This window comes from Balaenoptera musculus, chromosome 2 (assembly GCF_009873245.2).
Source record: "Balaenoptera musculus isolate JJ_BM4_2016_0621 chromosome 2, mBalMus1.pri.v3, whole genome shotgun sequence".
NCBI classification, from domain to species: Eukaryota; Metazoa; Chordata; class Mammalia; order Artiodactyla; family Balaenopteridae; genus Balaenoptera; species Balaenoptera musculus.
In genome coordinates, this window is record NC_045786.1 from 54,252,569 (window position 1) to 54,277,219 (window position 24,651).

At 39.2% G+C, this 24,651-nt stretch overlaps 1 pseudogene; it reads right to left on the minus strand.

Moving 5' to 3' along the window:
• The window catches only part of LOC118889816, a 151,151-nt pseudogene extending 128,964 nt beyond the window's left edge, over positions 1–22,187 (minus strand).
• Positions 22,188–24,651: the final 2,464 nt, after the last annotated feature.

The following is a 24,651-nucleotide window of genomic DNA, read 5'->3' on the forward strand; positions in this document are numbered from 1 at the left end:
CAAATAAAGACCACACAGAGATAGTACTACATACTCACTAGAAGAGCAAAAATGAAGGAGTCTAATCATAGCAAGTGTTGGCAAGGTTGTGAAGCAACTCTCCATACACTGCTGATTAGAATGAAAAATGAAACGACCACTTTGGAAGACATTTTGGCTATTTCTTAAAAACTTCAATATTCCCCAACCATATGACTCAGCAATCCAACTCCTAGGCATTTACCCAAGAGGAATGAAAGCGTATGTTCACACAAAAAAATTGCAAAAACATTCATAGACACTTATTTGTAATAGCCCTAAACTGGAAACAACCCAAATGTCCATCAAGAGGTGAACAGATAAATAGAATTGTGGTTCATGCATATGACAAAATATCACTCTGCAATAAAGATAAATGAACTATGGATGCACACAGCAACATGGATAAATCTCAAAATAATTATGCTGATTTAAAAAAACAGACCAAAAAAATACATAGATTATGATCGCGTTTACATAAACTTCTAAAAAATACAAGCAAATCTACAATGACAGCATGAAAATGAGGTTGCCTGGGGATGGGGAAAATTGTTGCTAGAAGAGGCAAAAAGGGGTTTACCAAGGAACATGAAGAAATTTTTGTGGATGGATATATTCATAATATAGATTGAGCTTATTGTTTTATCAGCTTCATCAAGTTGTACAATTTAAATTTGTGCAGTTTAATATCAGTCAATTATACCTCAATAATGCCAACTACAACACAGTTAGCTCGTGGGTTTGGGCTGAGGACCAAATGCGACAACATGCAAAGAAACTAGCTAAATGTTTCTTGCCTCTTTTCATTTTTATTCTTCTCTTCCTCCACCACTTCTTCTCCCTCTCTCCCCATATTGGAGATTCAATAAAGTACAAGAAGAGTGTGTTTTCCTTCATTTTCTGTGGGATCTGATAGAACGTTCTGAATACTACAGATAATACATCAAAGCTGAAACAACTGAGTGAGTGAAAGCACATTCATTATGCTGGTTTATAATAGGAGTCACAGAGTAAGTAAAACATCACTGTTCGGACTTAGCCTCTCATTAAAGCATTTTAATTTAAGGACTTATATTTCCTTTTTCTCACTTTTAATTCCTTTCTGCTGACTTAACTTCTTTAAGTCCTCATCTTCATTTTTCTTTCCAATTCTACAGCTACGCTACTGGGTTCTGTTGGGATTTGTCTCGATATCCTTTTAAATTCTTCATTCCTGATCTATTTTCCAAGTGCTTGTCACAGGAGACTTTAAACAAATAACATTTAATTTTACAGCACAGTGCTAGTATCTTATTCACTGACATACAGCCTTTTTCCCCATACCATTCATTATTCTCTTTATCGACTTTGTCCTCTCTTGGCTGCCCTCTCTTTCCTAGTGAAGCATCACATGGATGTGCAGATGCCCTCTGAAACCTCAGAACAGCAGCATGTAGGAGGGAGGACAGTGACTCATTGGCCCATGAAGAGTGAGTTCCGAAAAATCAGATGAGTGGTGCACAGGTGGGCGTTTAATCAACACTACTGGAAAATAATCCAATCTGGTTAATTGATGCACTAGGTAGAGTCAGCCATCCTCATTTATTAATCACCTGCTTGAGATGAGCCGGCACTGTGACAAACTCTCAGGAGATGCAAATCATATAAATGTCCCTAGAATTTTTAATATGTTCATATTGTCACAAAGTATGTACATTTAAAAGCAGGGTTGTTTGTTTGTTTGTTTGTTTGTTTGGGGCTGTGTTGCATAGCATGTGGGATCCTAGTTCCCCGACCAGAGAACAAACCCATGTCCCCTGCACAGGAAGTGTGGAGTCTCAACCACTGGCCCACGAGGGAAGTCCATAAAAAGCAGTTTTAATCCTTTGCACCATCAGAAACCTGGAGGTTATAGTTGAAGGGGATTGATTGGGATACAATTTCCCAGCAAAATCAGTAATTCTATGGATCCTAAACCAAAACGCATAACTGCATAGAGTAACTGTGTTGATTTTGCCAGGAAATTTCATTAACTTGACAGTGTACTATATGACATATTCCTTGATAAATGCAGAAGGTTCCTGATAGGGTTACAATATTTATTGTTTAAATGGTTCAACAAAATAATTAAATTGTTCAAAAGTTACTTTCTCTGAAAAGGAAGCCTCCTACACAGTTGGTGGGAATGTAAATTGGTGCAGCCACTATGGAGAACAGTATGGATTTCCTGAAAAAAACTAAAAATAGAGTTACTATATGATCCTGCAATTCCACTCCTGGGCATATATCCAGAGAAAACTCTAATTTGAAAAGATACATGCACCCCAATGTTCATAACAACACTATTTACAATAGCTAAGACATGGAAGCAACTTAAGTGTCCATTGACATGTTAATGGATAAAGAAGATGTACTTATACCTGATGGAATATTACTCAGCCATAAAAAGAATAAAATAATGTCATTTGCAGCAACATGGATAGACCTAGAGATTATCATACTAAGTGAAGTAAGTCAGACAGAGAAAGACAAATATCATGTATCACTTATATGTGGAATCTAAAAAAAAAAAAAAACAAACTTATTTACAAAACAAAAATAAACTCACAGACAGAAAACAAACGTATGGCTACCAAAGGGGAAAGGGAGGGGGAGGAATAAATTAAGAATGTTGGATTAACTTATACACACTACTATATATAAAATAGATGGGCAACAAGGACCTACTGTATAGCACAGGGAACTATATTCAATATCTTGTAATAACCTATAATGGAAAAGAATCTGAAAAAGAATATATATATATCTGAATCACTTTGCTGTACACCTGAAACTAATGCAATATTGTATATCAACTATACCTCAATTTAAAAAAAAGAAAGAATAGTTACTTTCTCTGAAAGGATAACAGGGCCATCTGAGTCCCGGCTCACTTCAGACCTTATCTAAAAATTTCAAAAGACGGATAAAGGTTGCATCATATGAGTATATTTAAAGGCTTGTGGAAAGTCTTACCTCATTATAAAAAGTCATTTAAAGAATTCTGTGTAAACTTCTGAAAGTGGCCTCAGGTCACCTATGAGAGAATATAATTCAATTGGGATCCCATCCAGATATTCTCTATTCTAATTTAATTGTAAACTTTTTGGCCTAGAACTGTTTCTTGTTGCTTGTGGTAATGATCAAATTACTGGGCATTTGCTAAAATCATTTAATGACTGTATGTGTCAATGCTACATCCCACACCTATTGCCCTTGTTTATTTAAAATATATGAGGATTGAGGAGACCTTCAAGATGGCAGAGAAGTAAGATGTGGAGATCACCTTCCTCCCCACAAATACATCAAAAATACATCTACATGTGGAACGACTCCTACAGAACACCTACTGAACACTGGCAGAAGACCTCAGACTTCCCCAAAGGCAAGAAAAAACCCACATACCTGGTTAGGGCAAAAGAAAAAAGAAAAAACAGAGACAAAAGAATAGGGACAGGACCTGCACCTCTGGGAGGGAGCTGTGAAGGAGGAAAAGTTTCTACACACTAGGAAGCCCCTTCACTGGTGGAGATGGGGGTGTGGGCAGGGGGGAAGCTTTGGAGCCACGGAGGAGAGTGCAACAACAGGGGTGCAGAGGGCAAAGTGGAAAGATTCCCACACAGCAGATAGGTGCCGACCAGGACTCACCAACCTGAGAGGCTTGTCTGCTCACCTGCCAGGGTGAGTGGGGGCTGGGAGCTGAGGCTAGGGCCTTGGAGATCAGATCCCAGGGAGAGGACTGGGGTTGGCTGCGTGAAAACAGCCCGAAGGGGGCTAGTGTGCCACAGCTAGCCGATAGGGAGTCCGGGAAGAAGTGTGGACCTGCCTGAGGCAAGAGACCATTGTTTTGGGATGTGCAAGGAGAGGGGATTCCTTCCCCATCTGCCCACAGAAGGCAGAGCACTGCCTAAATGAGCTCCACAGATGGGTGCGAGCTGCGGCTATCAGCTCGGACCACAGAGACGTGCATGAAACGCTACCGCTGCTGCTGCAGCCACTAAGAATCCTGTGTACAAGCACAGGTCACTATCCACACCACTCCCACACCCGGGAGCCTGTGCAGCGCACTACTGCCAGGGTCCCAATATCCAGGGACAACTTCCTGGGAGAACACATGGCATGCCTCAGGCTGTTGCAACATCAGCCTGGCCTCTGCAGCCACAGGCTAACCCCGCATTCCAATTATAAGTACTGTACCCCTCCCTCCCCCGGGCCTGAATAAGCAAGAGAATCCTAATCAGATGCTGCTTTAACCCCCTCCTGTCTGGGCAGGAAACAGATGCCTGAGGGTGACCTACACGCAGAGGTGGGGCCAAAACCAAAGCTGAACCTCAGGAGCTGTGTGAACAAAGAAGAGAAAGAGAAATTTGTCTGTGCAGCCTCAGGAGCAGTGGATTAAATCCCCACAATCAACTTGATGTACCCTGCATCTGTGGAATACCTGAATAGACAATGAATCATCCCATAATTGAGGCAGTGGACTTTGGAGCAACTGTAGAACTTGGGGTTTGCTGTCTGCGACTGATTTGTTTCTGATTTTTATGTTTATCTTAGTTTAGTTTTTAGCGCTTGTTATCATTGGTGGATTTGTTTATTGGTTTTGTTGCTCTCTTCTTTTTTAAAAATTATTATTTGTTTTATTTTTTATTTTAATAATTTATTTATTTATTATTTTTAAAAAATTTTCTTTCTTTGTTTTTTTCTCCCTTTTCTTCTGAGCTGTGTCACTGACAGGGTCTTTGTGTTCCGGCCAGGTGTCAGGCCTGAGCTTCTGAGGTGGGAGAGCTGAGTTCAGGACATGGGACCACCAGAGACCTCCCAGCCCCACATAATATCAATCAGCAAGAGCTCTCCCAGAGATCTCTGGCTCAATGTTAAGACCCACCTCCACCCAACAGCCAGCAATCTCCAGTGCTGGACACCCCATGCCAAACAACCAGCAAAACAGGAACACAACCGCACCCATTAGCAGAGAGGCTGCCTAAACTCATACTAAGTTTGCAGACACCCCATAACACACCAGCAGATGTGGTCCTGCCCACCAGAAAGACAAGACCCAGCCCCACCCACCAGAACACAGGCACCAGTCCCCTCCATCAGGAAGCCTACACAAGCCACTGAACCAACCTTACCCAATGGGGGCAGATACCAAAAACAATGGGAACTATGAAGCTGCAGCCTGCAAAAAGGAAACCCCAAACACAGTAAGTTAAGCAAAATGAGAAGACAGAGAAATATGCAGCAAATGAAGGAGCAAGGTTAAAACCCACCACCAAACAAATGAAGAGGAAATAGTCAGTTTACCTGAAAAAGAATTCAGAGTAATGACAGTAAAGATGATCCAAAATCTTGGAAATAGAATGGAGAAAATACAAGAAATATTTAACAAGGGCCTAGAAGAACTAAAGAGCAAGGAAACAATGATGAACAACACAATAAATGAAATTAAAAATTCTCTAGAAGGAATCAATAGCAGAATAACTGAGGCAGAAGAATGGATAAGTGACCTGGAAGATAAAACAGTGAAAATAACTACTGCAGAGAAGAATAAAGTAAAAAGATTGAAAAGAATTGACGGCAGTCTCAGAGACGTCTGGGACAACATTAAAAGCACCAACATTCGAATTACAGGAGTCCCAGAAGAAGAAGAGAAAAAGAAACGATCTGAGAAAAAGTTTGAAGGGATCATAGTTGAAAATTTCCCAAACATGGGAAAGGAAATAGTCAATCAAGTCCAGGAAGCACAGAGAGTCCCATACAGGATAAATCCAAGGAGAACCATGCCAAGACACATATTAATCAAACTATCATAAATTAAATACAAAGAAAAAATATTAAAAGCAGCAAGGGAAAAGCAACAAATAACCTACAAGAGAATCCCCATAAGGTTAACAGCTGATCTTTCAGCAGAAACACTGCAGACCAGAAGGGAGTGGCAGGACATATTTAAACTGATGAAAGGGGGGGCTTCCCTGGTGGCGCAGTGGTTAAGAATCCACCTGCCAATGCAGGGAACATGGGTTTGATCCCTGGTCCGGGCAGATCCCACATGTCACGGAAAACTAAGCCTGTGTTCCACAACTACTGACCCTCCGCTCTAGAGCCCATGTGCCACAACTACTGAAGCCTGCACGCCTAGAGCCCATGCTCTGTAACAAGAGAAGCCACAACAATGAGAAGCCTGCACACCGCACCACTCGCCGCAACTGGAGAAAGCTCGCATGCAGCAATGAAGACCCAACACAGCCTAAAATAAAAAATAAATAAATTTATAAAGTGATGAAAGGGAAAAACCTAAAACCAAGATTACTCTACCGAGCAAGGATCTCATTCAGATTTGACAGAGAAACTAAACTTTAGAGACAAGCAAAAGCTAAGAGAATTCAGCACCACCAAACCAGCTTTACAACAAATGCTAAAGGAACTTCTCTAGGCAGGAAACACAAGAGAAGGAAAAGACCTACAAAAACAAACCCCAAAAAATGAAGAAAATGGTAATAGGAACATACATATCGATAACTACCTTAAATGTAAATGGATTAAATGCTCCAACCAAAAGACATAGACTGGCTGAATGGATACAAAAACAAGACCCATATATATGCTGTCTATGAGAGACCCACTTCAGAGCTAGGGACACATACAGACTGAAAGTGAGGGGATGGAAAACGATATTCCATGCAAATGGAAATCAAAAGAAAGCTGGAGCAACAATTCCCATATCAGAAAATATAGACTTTAAAATAAAGACTATTACAAGAGACACTACATAATGATCAAGGGGTCAATCAAAGAAGAAGATATAACAATTGTAAATACTTATGCACCCAACATAGGAGCACCTCAATACTTAAGGCAAATGCTAACATCCATAAAAGGGGAAATCGACAGCAACATAACAATAGTAGGGGACTTTAACACCCCACTTTCACCAATGGACAGATCATCCAAAATGAAAATAAATAAGGAAACACAAGCTTTAAATGACGCGTGAAACAAGATGAACTTAATTGATATTTATAGGACATTCCATCCAAAAATAACAGAACACACTTTCTTCTCAAGTGCTCATGGAACATTCTCCGGGATAGATCATATCTTGGGTCACAAATTAAGCCTTGATAAATTTGAGAAAATTGAAATCATATCAAGTATCTTTTCCAACCACAATGCTATGAGACTAGATATCAATTACAAGAAAAATACTGTAAAAAATACAAACACATGGAGGCTAAACAATATGCTAATAAATAACCAAGATGTCACTGAAGAAATCAAAGAGGAAATCAAACAATACCTAGAAACAAATGACAATGAAAACATGACGACCCAAAATCAATGGGAATGCAGCAAAACCAGTTCTAAGAGGGAAGTTTATAGCAATACAATCATACCTGAAGAAACAAGAAAAATCTCAAACAAGCAACCTAACCTTACACTTAAAGCAATTAGAGAAAGAAGAAAAAAAGAAACCCTCAAAGTTAGCAGAAGGAAATAAATCATAAAGATCAGATCAGAAATAAATGAAAAAGAAATGAAGGAAACAATAGCAAAGATCAATAAACCTAAAAGCTGGTTCTTTGAGAAGATAAACAAAGTTGATAAACCATTAGCCAGACTCATAAAGAAAAAAAGGGAGAAGACTCAAATCAACAGTATTAGAAATGAAAAAGGAGAAGTAACAACTGACACTGCAGAAATACAAAGGATCATGAGAGATTACTACAAGCAACTATATGCCAATAAAATGGACACCATGGAAGAAACGGACAAATTCTTAGAAAAGTACAACTTAGAAAAGTTCCAAGACTGAACCAGAAGGAAATAGAAAATATAAACAGACCAATCACAAGTGGTGAAATTGAAACTGTGATTAAAAATCTTCCAACAAACAAAAGCCCAGGACCAGATGGCTTCCCAGGTGAATTCTCTCAAACATTTAGAGAAGAGCTAACACCTATACTTCTCAAACTCTTCCAAAATATAGAAGAGGGAGGAACACTCAAACTCATTCTATGACACCACCATCACCCTGACACCAAAACCAGACAAAGATGTCACCAAAAAAGAAAACTACAGGCCAATATCACTGATGAACATAGATGCAAAAATCCTCAACAAAATACTTCAAACAGAATCCAACGGCACATTAAAAGGATCATACACCATGATCAAGTGGGGTTTAACCCAGGAATGCAAGGATTCTTCAGTATACACAAATCAATCAGTGTGATACACCATATTAACAAATTGAAGGATAAAAACCATATGATCATCTCAATAGATGCAGAAAAAGTTTTTGACAAAATTCAACACCCATTTATGATAAAAACTCTCCAGAACATAGGCATAGAGGGAATCTACCTCAACATAATAAAGGCCATATATGACAAACCCACAGCCAATGTCGTTCTCAGTGGTGAAAACCTGAAACCATTTCCTCTAAGATCAGTAACAAGACAAGGTTGCCCACTCTCACTGTTATTATTCTAAAACTCTCCAGAAAGTAGGCATAGAGGGACTCTACCTCAGCATAATAAAGGCCATATATGACAAACCCACAGCCAACATTGTTCTCAACGGTGAAAAACTGAAACCATTTCCTTTAAGGTCAGGAAGAAGACAAGGTTGCCCACTCTCACCACTATTATTCAACATAGTTTTGGAAGTTTTCGCCACAGCAATCAGAGAAGAAAAAGAAATAAAAGGAATCCAAATCTGAAAAGAAGAAAGAAGACTGTCACTGTTTGCAGATGACATGATACTATACATAGAGAATCCTAAAGATGCTACGAGAAAACTACTAGAGCTAATGAATGAATTTGGTAAAGTAGCAGGATACAAAATTAATGCACAGAAATCTCTTGCATTCCTATACACTAATGATGAAAAAACTGAAAGAGAAATTAAGGAAACATTGCTATTTACCATTGCAACAAAAAAAATTAAATACCTAGGAATAAACCTACCTAAGGAGACAAAAGACCTGTAGGCAGAAAACTATAACACACTGATGAAAGAAATTAAAGATGATATAAACAGATGGAGAGATATACCATGTTCCTGATTGGAAGAATCAACACTGTGAGAGTGACCATACTACCTGAAGCAATCTACAGATTCAATGCAATCCCTAACAAACTACCAATGACATTTTTCACAGAATTAGAAGAAAAAATTCTCAATTTGTATGCAAACACAAAGACTCCGAATAGCCAAATCATTCTTGAGAAAGAAAAACGGAGCTGGAGAAATCAGGCTCCCTGGCTTCAGACTATACTACAAAGCTACAGTAATCAAGACAGTATGGTACTGGTACAAAAACAGAGATACAGATCAATGGAACAAGATAGAAAGCCCAGAGATAAACCCACACACATATGGCCACCTTCTCTTTGATAAAGGATGCAAGAATATACAGTGGAGAAAAGGCAGCCTCTTCAATAAGTGGTGCTGGGAAAACTGGACAGCTACATGTAAAAGAATGAAATTAGAACAGTTCCTAACACCATACACAAAAATAAACTCAAAATGGATTGAAGACCTCAATTTAAGGCCAGACACTGTAAAAATCTTAGAGGGAAACATAGGAAGAACACTCTTTGACATAAATCACAGCAAGATATTATTTGACCCACCTCCTAGAGAAATGGAAGTAAAAACTAAAATAAACCAATGGTACCTAATGAAACTGAAAAGCTTTTGCACAGCAAAGCAAACCAAAAACAAGACAAAAAGACAACCCTCAGAATGGGAGGAAATATTTGCAAATGATGCAACTGACAAAGGATTAATCTCCAAAATATACAAGCAGCTCATGCAGCTCAATATCAAAAACACAAACAACCCAATCCAAATATGGGCAGAAGACCTAAATAGACATTTCTCCAAAGAAGATATACAGATTGCCAACAAACACATGAAAGGATGCTCAACATCACTAATCACTAGAGAATTGCAAATCAAAATTACAATGAAGTATCACCTCACACCAGTCAGAATGGCCATTGTCAAAAAAGTCTACAAACAATAAATGCTGGAGAGGGTGTGGAGAAAAGGGAACACTCTTGCACTGTTGGTGGGAATGTAAATTGATACAGCCACTATGGAGAACAGTATGGAAGTTCCTTAAAAAACTAAAAAGAGAACTACCATATGGCCCAGCAGTCCCACTACTGGGTATATACCTTGGGAAAACATAATTCAAAAAGAGTCATGTACCACAATATTCATTGCAGCTGTATTTACAATAGCCAGGACATGGAAGCAACCTAAGTGCCCATCGACAGATGAATGGATAAAGAAGATGTGGCACATATATATAATGGAATATTACTGAGCCATAAAAAGAAACGAAATTGAGTTATTTGTAGTGAGGTGGATGGACCTAGATTCTGTCATACAGAGTGAAGTAAGTCAGAAAGAGAAAAACAAATACCATATACTAAAACTTATATATGGAATGTATAAAAAAAAAAGAAATGCTTCTGAAGAATCTAGGGACAGGACAGGAATAAAGACACAGATGTAGAGAATGGAGTTGAGGACACGGGGAGGGGGAAGGGTAAGCTGGGACAAAGTGAGAGAGTGGCATGGACATATATACACTACCAAATGTAAAATAGATAGCTAGTGGGAAGCAGCTGCATAGCACAGGGAGTTCAGGTCGGTGCTTTGTGACCACCTAGAGGGGTGGGTTAGGGAGGGTGGGAGGGAGATGCAAGAGGGAAGGGATATGGGGATATATGTATACATATAGCTGATTCACTTTGTTATACAACAGAAACTAACAGAACATTGTAAAGCAATGATACTGCAATAAAGAAGTTTAAAAAAAAAAAGCATGAAGACTAATTGGGCAACTCTGGGAGAAAGGCCATAAGAATAAACTTAATGTCCTTCCAGAAGAAGTAACATCTTCATATTTGTATTCCAGCACCTGGTACAGAGTCTGGAAGAAGCAGGACTCAATCAGTATTTAGCAAGGGGAATTAATGAAACAAATGCATGGCCACAATCATAACTTTGATTTATTATCATAATCCTTCCAGTGGCCTGTCTTCATGACGTTGGTCTGGGCTTCATGATCTTTTGGTTCTTGTTCCCAAGCACCAGGTAGAGGCTGATTTAACTGTCTCCAGAGGTCTCTGATGATTCTGAGATTCCATATTTCCTTTAAGGTCCACGAATGATACTAGCAGCTCTAACGCACAAAAACAGAGAAAGATCAAAGAGCAAATGAGAAGAATAGAGAATCAAGGGGAAGGACCATGAGGAAGGAGGGGAAGGGAAAGAAGACCAGAAACAGGGAAAGGGAGGGACACTAAACTGGAAAGATAGATGGGAAGAGGAGAGGAAATGTAAAAACTGGATAAATACTGGCTTGAAGGATGAGAAGTTGAAATCTGATAGGGGGCCAGGGGAAAATAAAAAATCAGGGAGCAGGTTTAGGGAGAAACCAGTGGGTGACTGGGTAATGGGACTGTCCCATTGGCTCATGAGCAGACTAGGGTCCCTTGTTAACTCTATTTCAAAGGCTAGCAACATAGCAGATAAATGTGTCCTCTTTGCCTTATCTGCCACTTACAGCCAGACCCAAACGAAACAGCGAGGAGGAATGAGACTCTTTCCTCTTGAGTTACATTTTACCAAATCTTGGCTCATAGCCCAGATCTTAGAAATAGGCCATCTTTGATAAAGCAATACAGCCTGCAGATGAAGAACAGATCTGAGGATCTGGCTAAACTAGAGGGACACAAAACAAAGGCAATAGGGATATGCAGTCAATCAATCAGACAATCAATCTGTATCCTTCAAGTAGTTCAGAACACTGCCCCCTTAGAATAAATTCAGAAAGAAGCACTCTTGTTCCTACTTCAACTCAGGCATTGTGAGATGGAAGAGTCTACCTAAAGTTTGTACAGTTAGTGATGAAAGTAGAAAAGGAGGTCAAGAGTCCTCAATTCTAAGCCATGTTTTTTTTCCCCTTTTCTTTTCCTTTCTTTCTTCCTTCCTTCCTTCCTTCCTTCCTTCCTTCCTTCCTTCCTTCCTTCCTTCTTTCCCTCCTTTCCTTTGTAAAATTGATCAACTCTCTCTCCTCATCACAAAGTCATGCTGAGTTTAAAATCACCACCATCAATTATCCACTTCATGAAAAAACTCAGAGGATTTTGAGATATCACCCTGACTTCATGTTACCACCAGGCAAAGACTCCTCCTCTCTGTCCTTGTGGAACATGCAATCTAAATTATCCTTGTGCTCCATAAGTTGATGTGAAAAGCATGTTGAAAACCCCATGTGAACAGCCGCACTCCAGTCCTGCATTTTTATACTCTCTTCTGTGGAGGGAAGAAGATTCATTCTTTGAAGTAGTTGCTTCTGACTGGGTCACAGATACTCATGAGACCAAATTCTTGATTAAAAGGAGAGGTGGGGAGAAAAGATGCGAGGTACTATGCTGATGACCAGCATAAAGAAACTTTATACTTTGTGAAAACTTTAATCCTGAGATAGTTTTCAAAGCTCAGGTAATCGATCTACATTTTGTTTGTCACTTAATATAAATGATTTTATGCTTTCATTGTCCATCTTTATCCAATGTCTGTATCAAAGACATCATTTCTTTGCCCTACTTTTACATAAACTCAATTGAAATCAATAAATGTTTACTGATCTTCTGTCTAGGACTCTGCTGCGCTGATTTCTGTGGGGAGTTACAGAGATAAACACAAGAAGTTCTCTGCTTTTGGAGTGTCAGAGCAAATTTCCCAATGCAAATTTCTGATGAATCAAATTAAGTTTAATTTAAATAAAGAACCAAGAAACTTCAAACTTTTCACTTATAGTAAGAGACTCGAAATTTTTGAGAAGAACTAAAAGGAAATGGTAGTTTTCAGCAATCACCAAGTTACAGTCCATTCTAATGTGAGGTTTTGTTGCGGTGCCTGCTAGAGACCTGGCACAAGTCTTGGAAGTTGAGACCGACTCTGTGGAGATGCTCGAGTACATCACCTCCCTTCTACAGTCTCCCTCCTTCACCAGTACTACAGAAGAGCAACTTTTCTGGTAGAGGGACATGTTTGCCTGTTGCAGGTAGTGTGTGTGGGGGGGAAACCATCCCTATTAACAAAACAGACATTGCTGGTACCACCCTTTCCCTCACTTTGTCCTGCCTGCCATGCAGATGGCATGAAGCCTGGCAACCATCTTGTGAACATGAGAGAAAGACTAAGATAATGACAGAGATACAAACTGTGACCTGGAAATTCTGAAGCACTGCCAGCAGCTGCCTACTTCCAGATTCCTTTTTCATTGAGAAAAAAATAAATCTTAATTTGTTTAAGAAAAATGTTAAAGGCAATGCTGTGTAAATGGCTCAGGAAAGCCACTCTTAAGCCAGACTTCCCAGCTTCAAATACCAATACCATGGTACCCATGGATCTATGTGTAAAGTCAGGGTCTCTTTTAGTGATTTAGAATTGTGGTATTTTAGATATTATTGACATTTTCTCCTTTATTTCAAAACAATCTCATATTGAAAAATAAAATACTGTTAAAAATGTAAGTTCTTCCTAAAATGATTTATGAAATCTCAATAAAAACCCCAGCAAATTTTGTGAAGGTCATTAATAATATAATTCTGAAATCTAAATGGAAATGCAAAGAGCCAAGAACAGGTAGCACACTCTTTATTTTCTGTTTGTTTGTGTTTTTTTGTTTGTTTTTTTTATACTGCAGGTTCTTATTAGTCATCAATTTTATACACATCAGTGTATACATGTCAATCCCAATCGTCCAATTCAGCATATCACCATCCCCACTCCACCGCGGTTTTCCTCCCTTGGTGTCCATACGTTTGTTCTCTACATCTGTGTCTCAACTTCTGCCCTGCAAACCGGTTCATCTGTACCATTTTTCTAGGTGCCACATACATGCGTTAATATACGATATTTGTTTTTCTCTTTCTGACTTACTTCACTCTGTATGACAGTCTCTAGATCCATCCACATCTCAACAAATGACTCAATTTCGTTCCTTTTTATGGCTGAGTAATATTCCATTGTATATATGTACCACAACTTCTTTATCCATTCGTCTGTCAATGGGCATTTAGGTTGCTTCCATGACCTGGCTATTGTAAATAGTGCTGCAATGAACATTGGAGTGCATGGTAGCACACTCTTAAAACAAAACAATGAGGGAGGATTTCCTTTTGCACATTTCATAATTTACTATATAGCTGCAGTAGTTAAGGCAGAATGATCTTGTTCCAGAGATAGACAGACTAATGAAGCAGAATAGAAAGCCTAGAAACAAACCAATGCATATTTTAACACTTGATTTTTGAAAACTTGGTACAGCAAACAATGAAAAAAAAAGGATAGTATTTTAGATAAATGGTGCTGAGTCAACTATATATCCTTTTGAAGAAAAAAATTCAAGTCAGCCACTTTACACAAAAATCAAGTTGCAGTATATTGTAGACCTAAGTAGAAAAGGCAAAACAATAAATCATCAAGAAAGTAATAAAGGAAGATATTTTCATGACCTTTTGGGCAGGGAAAGATTTCCTGAATAGGACACAAAATGGGCTAATTATATAGGAAAAGATTGATAATTCAAAATACATTCAAATTAAGAGTGAAAAAGCAAACCATAGACTGAGAGAAGATATTTGCAATTCATGTAAACAACAAAAGGCTCATACCCAGAATATGAAAAGCATTCCTAACAAATCAATAAGAAAAAGATAGATGAGTCAATTGAAAAATGGGAAAGTGATTCAAACAGGGATTTCCTGAAAGATTTATTGTTCCAAATGGACAGTAAGTATATGAAAAGGTTCTCAACCCTATCAGTAATCAGGGAAATGCAAATTCATTTTGCATTTTGAAAGATGGTTGATCATAAGTGTTGGTGAGGATGTGGAGCATAAATTACAGTCAGATTGGAAACTATCTGGCATTATTTCTTGGAGTTGAAAATAAGCATTCACTATGACTAGGGTGACCATATTTTGGAGAGCGAAGGGAGTCTCTAACTGGATAGGACACTAGGACAGCAGGCATAAATCAGGACGGTCCCAGGCAAATCAGGGTGTATGTTCACATCAGTTGTGGTGTTTTCTCTCACCCAACAATGCCACTCATAGAAACACCAAGACACAGGCTCAAGAAGGTGCAGCATATATAAAAGCACAGAACTGGGCACAACCCAAATATCCATCCACTTAAAGTATATACATAAACTGTGGTGTATTCACACAGTAGAATATTACAGTAAGGAATCAATGAACTAGAGTTACAGAATGAATCTCACACCACGTTGAGAAAAAAAGGCAGGCACACACACAAAAAGAGCATACAGTGTAATTTCAGGCAACACAAACTATAATGCAAAAAGTTAGGATAGTGTTAAGGTGGTTGGCAGAACCATGGCTCCCCAAAGATGTCCATGCCCTAATGTTCCAACACCTGTGATTTTATAAACATGGCAAAAGGGACACTGCAGATGTGATTAAGGTTAAGGAACCTGAGGTGGGGAGATTGTCCTGAGTTATCCCACAAGCCCTATATAATCACAAGGATCCTTAAAAAGTGAAAGGAGAGTCAGAATCAGAGAGGTACCAAGAGAAGCAAGGTCAGAATGATGTCCTAAGAGAAATACTCAACTGGCCATAGCAATGGCTTTAAAAATGAAGAAGAGGCCATGACCCAAGGAATGCAGGTGTCCTCTAGAAGTTGGAACAGGCAAGAAATAGATTCTCCCTTAGAGCCTCCAGACAGGAAGGCTGTTCTGCCAACACCTTGATTTTAGGACTTCTGACCTCCGTAACTATAAGATAACAAATTTGTGCTGTTTCAAGCCACTGAGTTTGTGATAATTTGTGACAACAGCAACAGAAAACTAATATAGTGTCTTTTCCAATGGAGGGAGTGTAGGGGGAGGAGGTTTGGGGATGTCATGGAAGTATTCTATTTTCGGATTTTAGATGCTCCTTACAAACTTTTGCTGAATCCTACATTTATTTTGTGTGTGCTTTTCTCCAAGTGTGTTATATCACACACACACACACACACACACACACACACACACACAACTTCTACTTAATGAGGAACAGAGGCAAGATACTCAGAGCCACCCCCACAAGAAGTTTACTGCCTGAGACCCAGGCATATATTTGTCCCAGGAAGGCACAGTTTCCCCAAGGATTCAAGTTAGATGAAAGCAGCTCAAACCTGCCTGACAGACAGAAGAGTGTGGATGCCTCACTTCAGAGCCTCCAGCAAATGACTACCTTATAAGAAGATCCAGGGTCTTGTCTTTCTGTTATTAATTGGCTCCCCTCTGTAGGAAGTCAGGTTGAAGTGCCCCCCGCACACTAACTCCCAATGGCAAATGTAAGAGTTTGGATTTTTTTTTTTTCTGCTTTGGGATCCTATAAGGCAGGAAGTCAGCACTTACACCTCAATTTACCAACAAAATAATAAGTGCACTGTGTTCGCCACACTGGTTTCTAAAAACCCTTCTCTGTAGAAATTACCTGACTGATGCACGTTCCACATAGAAGATACAAAATGGAAAGGTTCGCAAGAGGCCATTCTTATGAACCAGAGGAAGGCATACAGGAACTAGGAAACATTATGCCACAGTGGTTGGCTCCATTGAAACAAACTCAAAATATAAAAAATATAAAAAATTCAGATAGGACATGAGATACACTGGTAATAATAAAGGAATTCTCTGGCCTAGCATACTGCTCCTGGGAATTTAAGAAACTTATTCTACAGAAGACATAAAAAGGATGGGGAGGTCTTTTCATTTGCAGCCAAGTGTTTTCTATGTATCATCTTGGTGCCCCACTGAGCGGTCTTAGTATATTCATGAAATGACCATGCTGAAACCATTGCTTCTGCTGTGAGCTAATTACAGGTGGGGGCGGGGTTTGGGGGGCTTAAAACATTCACCACATTTACTACCATGGTAACAAACTATAAACAAGTTCAATGTATAATAGTAAAAAAGTGGATACTACTTAAGGTATAATGAAATACTTTGGGGGAAAAGAAAAACCTGATGCTAATCGATTCTGTCATTTCAATTAAGTAAAACATATACATCTACTACACAAAAGTTAGAAAAAAGCATAATTGAAATGAGTCACATTTGAGTTAGGAGATGGCAGATGATTAATTTTTATCATTTTTGACACTTCCTGTAAGACTCTTGTATGGATTTTACAGTCAAATAAACATAAAAGATGTATTGCTTTATAAAGAGATCTTATCATAAGATTTATTTTAATAATAAGCTCCCCATTTGCAAAATAATTTAATGGCAAACATTTAAATTCAAAAACAGTGTTTAAGTCGTGCATATATCACATGCAATAAGGGGTACCTTGTCCCCTGCCCAGTTCTATAAAGAAAGAATCTGACAGGGGTGATACTCCAGCCATCACACCATTTGCTGTATCCAGGGCTTAAATACCTTGTTTGGGATTTGGAGGTAAGACATCTGCTTATCTTGGCTCAGCCTGTTCTATTTTTGGTGCTCAGGAGAGAATTGGGGACTGTATCATCTGGGACCTACATAGAGAAAAATGTGGGGTTTTTTTGCCAGCAATGGAGCTGGCAAATTTTCTTTAAGCAGTCTAGTCCAAAAGGAAAAAAGTCCTGTCTAATACACATTGCATGCTCTGATTATCCAGTAGATTTCAAAAAGGATAAAAGGATATCGTAGACTCAAGTCAGCAGATGCACTTTGTAATGCACAGCTAGCTCTGTAAATATGTTGACACTGTTTTCTGCAGGGAAATGAAGACAGCCCTGTGGAGAGGTGTTTCCTGCTCACCCTGTCTATCCAATGGCCTGGCGTCATTTTTTGTTGACTGTGTGGAGGCTAATGGCATGATTGCCTTAGGGAAATTAGGAGCATAATGTGGAGGATGGGGAACTAATTGGCCAATATGTGAGCAAAGTGCCTACTGCCAGCTCCTTCCTAATAGCCAGAAGCAAGACCACAAATCAAAAAGAAAACAGTTCAGGAATCTCTAGGTCCCTTTAAAAATAAAGACTAAGAGAAAGCAGTGGTAGCTTAATGGGCAGCAGCCAGCTATTTTACATCTGCGGGATTTCTTTCTTAGAGGCAGATTCAATGAAATGAATGTGAAAATGCAGACTTGGTCAGGGTGGGCTGGCCGGGTGCTGTGTTCCTCACCAACTCCCAGCTGAGGCTGCATTATAAAGACATGTAGTAGGAGCTCAAAAAACAGTCATAATACTAAACTAAACAAGAATTTTTTTTTAATGTACGTGGCATTTCTTATGGAAAAAAAAGTGAAGACGTTTTGAAAATGTGCTTAACAGAGAAAAAGAAGAGGATAAATACCCAGAAGTGGGATTGCTGAATCACAGCAGATGGGTGGATAAAGAAAATGTGGTATATACTTACATGGAATATTATCTAGTCTTAAAAAAGAAGGAAATTTTGCAATATATGACCACATGGATGAACCTTGAGGACATTATGCTCAGTGAAATAAGCCAGTTACAGAAGGACAAATGCTGTATATTCCAGTTACATGAGGGATCTAAAGTAGTCAAATTCATAGAATCGAAGAGTGGAATGGTGGCTGCCAGGGCTTGGGGGGTGGCGGGGAATGGGGAGTCACTAACCAAGAGACATAAAGTTTCAGCCAAGCAGGATGATTGAGTTCTGGAGATGGGCTGTGCAGCATCGTGCCTGAGACAATGACACTGCATTGCACAGTGGAAAATGCGTTAAAAGGGAAATCCCATATTACCACAATAAAATACAATTTAAAGAAAGGAGAGAGAGAAGGAAGGGAGGGAGGGCGGAAAGGGAAGGGAAAGGAAGGGAAGGGAAGGAAAAAGGGCCTGCAAGAAAGACATTTAAGGTTTATGAGGGAGAAGCTTGTGTGTTGTATGTGGGGAAAGAACAAATGGCTGAGTCCTGCTGTCAGGCAGGGGCAGAGGGAAGGCTAGTGGGGCTCATATTGAAATGCTGAAGGGGAGCTGACATATAGAGCCCCCTCCAGGGCATAAATACCACATACCCCAATACTGTGTGCCCTCAGTCACTTCAATGGATCACTCAGAACCTACAGAGGTTTGTCAAGACTGTCTCTTTAAATCCAGCTCAGGGTTCTCCCCAGTAGTCTAGCCTCTTTCCACTGAAGGACCGAGTTTCTTTTCTTCTCACTCCAGGTTGGCAGGAAAAAGAAGGATCTTTTGCAATGTAAGAAAAGAGGGTCAGGCAGAGAGGTGCTTATTCCAGCCTCTGCTTTGACTCTTTTCAAAAGAAAGAAACAAATAGATAAGATGAAATGGACTCAGCAAGGAAGCAAAAGGTTTATCCTTTGATGGAATAGATTTCAAATAGCATCCTAAAATAGGAACAGGCTGTGCCTTATGTGGGTTATAGAGTTCATGTGCTTAAAAGAAATGTTTAATTCTATAACTACTTGAAAAAGTGAGCAGAAAGGAATCCATTTCTCTCACAGGCACCAAAGTTCTTTGCTTTTCATCCACATTTAGCATACATTTATTTCTGAAACTTCAAGGGTGGTGCAACCCCCCAGGAAGCACAGATGAGCAGAGAATAGACAGTAAATTTATACTGTGTGTGGCTCATCTCCTCTGAAAAATGGAAAATGTACCATGCTCTCTCAGGTCAGACTGGCTTGATTATCCATCAGTCTAAGCTGATTGTGGACCCAGCAATAGACCAGACCCTAAGGGGCCTGCAGGGATGTCCAGAGACAATGTGCTGGTTTGGAAATAAGGACAAGAGCTGGAAGAAAGGATGGTTGTGTTAAATGGAGACATGAGTCAAACCCAACATGGTGGGCCAATGAATCTACTCGTTGCTGTGTCTCCCGGGCCTCTCCTTCCTGCCCCTCCTGTGAGGCTCCAGGACCACCATGTCAAGCTGAACTGGGGTTCACCCAGGTGCTGTAGGAGACAGCCTCCCCCAGCCCACACCTGGCCTTGCCACTGCCCACCTGGAGTGATTGCCGCCATCTCACTTACGTGTTTACTCACCAGCATCTTCTTGGCTTCCTTGCCCATCTCCTTCCCCGTTTTCCATTTTATTAATAACTTTTCTTTGTTCCCATGTTATTCCAACTGGTTTGGAAGTTATATATCCCATTTGTATTCTTTGAGAGATTATTTTTAGCTGTTTAACATGGTTGTTTAACACAGTTGAAAGCTAATAGAGATCTCTTTTCTGGCCCCATAGAATATAGGACTCTCAGAATTTGTTCCCTATAAAGTCCTATATTTATCGTTTCCTAATATTTTAGTTTTACCACCTTTTAAAAAATAAATGCAAATAACCGAAGTCTGCAGCAAAGTAATTTTACTCTTCAACCACATTGCTGAATAGAGAAGTCACAAATATTAACCTTTCTGTAATAAATAATAACAATTTCATAAAGAGACACTAGATTAATCTTTTATCAAAAATAAGCTGGATATTTCCTTTTACTATTTTTTTCACCTAGCTAGAAAAGTCGTCTGACTTAAGAATCAGTTTAAAGCAGGTACTTCATTATATGCTTCCTATTTTTTCAAAATACAACTAATTTTATTTATTTATATAAGCTAGTGAGTAGTTGCCACAGATGTTGATTTTGAATTTCTCTCAAGGAATCTCCTTTTTTATTTTATGAGTATTAATAAAACCATGGTGCCTTGGATAATTCAATTTCAGATTGTTTTCCACTTGGAGAGCTTTAGAATTCTTCTAATTTTGGAACATAAGCATTGTTCCATTGGACAGGTTTTTTTTTTTTTTTTCTTACTGTAGTTTCATACAATAAATATTCTCAAAAGAGACTTAAGGACAGGGAAGCATTACAGTGTCTCCACACAAATCATTTTTGAGGAAAAGAAAGTAATGACCTTTCTTAAAAATCTTCATGATGAGTTTTGTCTGCGAATCACATTAAAAGTTGAATGTGTCTTCGGGAATAATATTAATCTCTGCAGGAAATTAGAAAATACTAGATTATTTCTTCCTCTCTGTACTCATCAGATTGACCCATCTCTATAAACAACATTTTTAATATTATCTCAAAATATTGACATACTCTTTTTGTACAGTATTAATAAATGTTTTACTTTGCCACAAATAAAAGCTTACTGCAATGCCAAAAAAACAAAACAAAACAAAACAAAAACCTACCCAGATCAGTTTTTAATGTTATTATTTTTAATTAATACATATTTGGATTTTCCAACATGTTCATGGAGCTCTTTCTTCATCATTTTCAGTGTTCCACTCTCTTCCTTTCAGATGAATTTCTTTTTTTTTTTTTTTTTTGCTGAAGTTCAAGCTATAGTTATTTTTTATATTCAAATGGAGACCTTGTCTAGTGTTCACACTTGAAGAATCTCTGTGCCTGAAAATATCTTTTGTGCCCAGGAGTTAGTTTTCCCCCAGCACTTGTAAGATCTGATTCCATTTTTCTTCTTGAATCTCTAGTTGCTGGTCTTCTAGGAGCCACCGTCCTTGAAAGCCCGCCGGCCTCCTTTCACCAATCTGTCATGTATCTCAGTGGCTTTTCTGATTTCCTCTGTTTTTGAAATTTGGAAATTCCACTACAGTATAACTAGGTATGGATTTGTCTTTATTCATTCTGTTCAGGACTAAGTGAGTTCTTTTTTCAATATTCTCTTTCCATGATCTCAATTCTGTCCTCTCCAGGTCTCTTTTAGGTCTTAAATCTGGGTCTTGGGATGCAAATTCTCCCATTTGTGTTGTCTACTGACTCTCCTTCATATAATTTATTTCCTGCTACAGTTTGTCACTGTTTTACTATGAGCGCATACTCAGTGGAGACAGTGCTCTGTGGAGGTGCACCCTGGAGCACAGAAGATTTCTTCAGGATTCTTTTGTGTTCACTCTGCTGCAGCCTTACAGGTTTCACCTCCACCTTCAATACCACCACTGCCTTTACCTCCACCTCTGCCAAGCCCACCACCTTCATCACCGCCACCTCCACCAATACCTCCACTTCCACCAACACCACCGCCACCTCTACCACCTCCCCTAACTCTATAACCACAAACACTTCAAACACCACCACATTCATCAATATCTCCACCACCAGTACAACCATTTCCACCATCACCACCACCCAAACATTTCACCTTGTATGACTGCAAAGAAAACTCCTGAGATTCAGTAAGTTGTGTGACATGAGAAACCTTTGTATACCTGTTAAGAAGGAGTATCACAAGCAACATGGTGCTAGGTCAGAAGTTGACAGAACTATGACAAGAGATGGTAAGACACAGTCCTGAGCAATGAGGACAAGAAAAACAGCAACTAGATTAGGGGTGAAGGGAATACTCAGTAGGGGCTTTCTAGAGGTGAATTTCAGTGGTACAAGGTCAGTAATATTTGGTATAATCTTGACTGAGCAAAAGAAAAACATGGATAGAGATATATATGCTTCTGTAATATGGTGTTAAGCTGGAACTGCTTTTGTCTTAGTTCCAGCTGAAGAAAATAGAATAAAATGGCAAATACCCTTATAACCTAGACCGAGGTGCTAAAGCACCAATGCTGAATTTACTAAGTGATTTTAAAATCAGTTCTGCTAGCAGGAATCCTTCACCCTTCTCTTGGCTATGAGTGACTACAACTAAATGGAGAGAGAGAGAGAATTCCCATGAGGATGCTGGGATGCTTCTCTCTATCCCATGGTGGCAGAAAAAAGTTTCATCTCCCCCATCTTTTGCCAAGTGAGAGGTGCTTGGCACCAAGGAGAGCACATGGATAGCATATGTCTTCTGGAGTCTGGGAGAAAAGGACTTATACAGGAAAGAGACTTTGTCTTCAAAAACCTGAGACCAGGGAGAGAGAGAGGTTTCTTATTTATTTATTTGGTTACACTGTGTGGCTTGCGGGATCTTAGTTCCCCAACCAGGGATTGAACCCAGGGCCATGGCAGTGAAAGCACTGACTCCTAACCACTGGACCACCAGGGAATTCCCTGAGAGAAGTTTCAATGGGAGCAGCTCATTTCTCCAGTGTGCACTTTTCCCAGGGACTAAGCATGGGATCCACAGAGGCAACTGGCCTGAAGCCACTTGAAGGATACTTTGCCCAAGAAGGCCATCAGGAGGGGTAAAATGAACTAGAAGAGGAAGGTGGCAGAGGTAGCTGAGAAGCCCAGAGAACAAAGCACTGAAAGTGACTGCACGTGGATGCATATCCTGCATTACAAGATGCCCTGAGAGTTCTCCAAAATAATCCACAAAATCACCCATGAGAGAGTCAGCAGAGCATACAGTCACCTAGAAGTTCCAATGCCAAAATGACACCTGCAGCCAGGCAAGCTGTGCATTTTTCATTTGCCCTGGGCACTACCCCGGGGGTGGGGGTCAGAAATTACATCTTGCAAAAGATATGAGGCCCCTGCCCACACTGCAAACTTCCAAGCCTCAAGCAGGTATGAGCTCTAGCCTGGATGGAGTTCACAGAGTTGATTCCTACACAGGATTAGACATTTTAATTATTGAAATGAAACTCTTCTAGGTATGGTCAGAGGACATATCATAACAGAAACACATTCCATTGTTCCCAACAACAGAAATGTATGGTCAGTGAAATGTTCAGACCTAACCCTGAGAATAGTAAGTGTTAAGAGCTCATTATCATAGACAAGTCAAAATAGAATGTCTCTTCTCTCAGAAACACACTTGATAAGGAATGTAAACCAGATGGTTTGTTTTTTTCTTTTTTGACAAGAATTGCACAAAAGAGTATTAATCAGAATTCCTATATTTATAAGCTTGTTTCAGTCAGTACCGGAAACAGGATATCTGTATGTAGAGTTGCATGTTTTATGCATCCTGTTTTATGCATCCAGTAATAAATAAAAATGTAAATCAATGAGAAGAAATGCTGAATTATCTTTTTAAACTCTCTATACAAATGGCATTACAAAATTTATCAAAGAGCATGTAGTCAAAAAATGTAGGAAACAAATATGATACAGGTATGACAGGGGGTTAATAAAAATATGATGTTTTCCTGGATTTTGTGATATTTTTCAACTTCTTAAAATGTGTAATGTGTTGAAATTTATTTTCTCAACATAAATAAATATTCTCTTTTGTACCTAGTTTTGTATTTGTAATTTTCTATTCTTTTTGTTAATGAGGATTACAAAAATTGTATGAGCTACAGGCTTCCCAAAACTTGGATCCACCCTGAATAAAAACACTGTAGCAATATGAGGTATTAAATTATACATTTTCAAATAAAGAAAAGAAGTTACTACTCGATAGAGGAATATGCTGAGTAAGGCTTCAACCAAAACATCTCCAACCTTCTGGGCTGATAAATAGACTTTGGCCTTTAGCCCTTGGCAGAAAAAAACCTGTATCCCAGGCGTTGCTGTGTGGTAGAATACATCTTTCATATTACAGGTCCATCCAGGCAGCTGCATATGGGTTATTATACTAATTCTTCACACCCAGCCATGCACACACCAGGCTACAATACAATTTTGTCTAATGTTTAATAAACTAGGATGGCTAGTTTATTTTCCTGTAAAATCAGCACTTAAAAAA